The following is a 2,477-nucleotide window of genomic DNA, read 5'->3' as shown; positions in this document are numbered from 1 at the left end:
CAAAATTTGAGTTAGAGATTAGTGGAATTAAAGATTCCCTGCCCAAGTTCACAGATCTCATGAACTCTGGGGATTTTTTTTTAAAATACAGAGACCTGTAGTCAGATCTGTTTTAGAAATATTAATTTTGTAATTCTGTAGAGGATACAATGGAAAGGGAAAATTGGAAGGAGGAAGATGAGATTAGCTACTGAATATTGCCTTGACTACTTTGCCATTATCTTCCACATTCAATCAGTTATCATGTCAATTCTATTTTCACAACATAGGACCACATCTGCAGCATTGTGTTCATTTCCAGGTGTCACATTTGAGGCATGGTATTGTAAACTGGAGTGTTTATAGAGGAGGGCAACTAGGATGGCCAAGAGCCTAAGTCCATGTCATTGATGGGAAAGCTGAAGGAACTGTGGTTATTTAAATCAGTGCACACATGAGAGCTGTCTTCAAAGGCTGCCACATGAAAAAGGGCTTACACTTATGCTTAGCAGTAGATGTCAAAAGTAGGAGTGAAAGGTGGAAATGGCAACTAGGCAAATTTAGCCTTTATAACAGAGCTCTCCAAAGGTAGAATTGGAAGCTATCTACGTTCCTCTTCACTAGAGATAGCAAGCAGAGAGAGAACATTTATTCTTTACAGTACAAAGGGAATTCTTGTTCAGGCTAGGTCTGTCCAGTCTAACTTATTTTGCCCAATCCCCTCTCAGCTAAAAACCTTGTCATTTTAATTTACCAAAAAAATCATGAGTCCCTTTGTATTCTCTACTCAACTCCTCTCTACTACAAAACCTGTCTTCTAACCTATGACCACTCTAATTAGACCCTTGAACCCACCCCTGTTATCCTGCTCATCTCTCATCTTTAACCTCCTTGGCTTTTTTGATACTACCTACAAATATATTCAAATCTCTCCCAAGTAAAGTGATAGGAGATTGGAAGGAGCTCTACTGATGACAGCAGATGAGAAGAATGAGCCTATATTTTCATTCTTTCCACCTTGGAATATTAAGCCAGATGCAAAGGGTTTCAGGTCAGTGCTTCCAGAAATCCAAGGATTTCATTATTGTTAAGAATTGATGGCCTAGGCATTGTAGGAATGATGACAGGAGCCTAAGGCCAAGCAGTTATAGTAACAAAATAATAGGTAGTCTTATTTTTTCCTAGCCTATATAGGACCTGGGAGATGAGGATTTCAATTTATTAGATGAACCAAGAAAAAGACTGGTAAAGATTATAGGTTGGAGAGGTTGTTATCACTGTTGCAATGTTTTCAAAGGTTTCATTATTGAGCCACAGATCTACAGAAAGCTCAAGTCTGGAACAGTGGACAAGTCTCCAGTCATACTGGTTCTGTTGTTATTCAAACACATATGGAGTCAATATGTAATAGGCAGTATTGGTCAAAACAAAGGAATTTCCAAGTCAAGATTAATTGCTGTATTAGAGGACAGAGCTAAATAAAGTCATTTTAGTGATGTCTGAAAATGAACATGGCATAGAATAGGGAATGACTGCAAATTCACCTGAGTTCCCTTGCCCCAAAGGATCCAAAATAATACATTTTCACAATGTAGTAACTTTTAAAGGCAATGAACTCATGTGATGAGGTAATAGAAATTTTTAAAGCAGCCAGAAGCTCAGACTATTCTGCTTCCTATAATTAAGGATATATCAGAACATTCCTTTTATAACAGTCAAATGGGTCATATAATATTAACTGTTAACATAATTTCTGACACAAACTGAACTTAGAGTAATGAAAATAAGCAATTTCAGGTCAAGGAATGGCTTCTCTAAACTGAACCAACTGAATATCTATTCTGTATCAAGGACCAAATTTTCTTTTTTTTTTTAAAATGCATTTTTTTTTAATCAAGCCCAATCCCTCTGAAAATTCTTTTCTCCTTGAAATTAAAATTCAGTTCCGAAGTTAGTGGCTATTACTTGTTTGTATAAATGATGAGTATATAATGTATCAGATTTCACTAAAAAAAATCTTTCAGCTCATACAATAATTTATATTGACATTCACCTCCAAATTAATACAACTTTCCCTTTCTACAAACATCACCTCTTAAAGCTCTATCATAAGGTCTGTGTTTAATTGTAAATCTTGAGAAGATATCAGGATAGAATTCCAAGGACATCAGTGATGTTGCCTCATCCTTGATCTAAATCTGGCCCTCTCCATTTAGAAAATGATTGCTGAATGAACCAATTTAGGGGTTGTTTTTCTGGGAGAGATATTTCATATGTAAGGACAAACAACTTTTACATGAAAAACTGTTAAAAGTAGCTAACATATTTCAGTAGTTATGGAGGATTTTGTGTTCCACATAAAAGTACTAACAAGGGGGAAATCCTGCAAGAAATCATATGACATCTGTGAAATCATATTCACATTCTGTGAACTTTGTGGGTTGTTCTATTTTTTTTAAAAAATTTTGATAATTGTATTTCAATAGTTTCCCCTATGT

Source organism: Macrotis lagotis, chromosome X (genome assembly GCF_037893015.1).
Source record: "Macrotis lagotis isolate mMagLag1 chromosome X, bilby.v1.9.chrom.fasta, whole genome shotgun sequence".
In the NCBI taxonomy this organism is placed as follows: domain Eukaryota; kingdom Metazoa; phylum Chordata; class Mammalia; order Peramelemorphia; family Peramelidae; genus Macrotis; species Macrotis lagotis.
The sequence above is the reverse complement of the archived record's forward strand: the minus strand, read 5'-3'. Positions refer to the sequence as shown.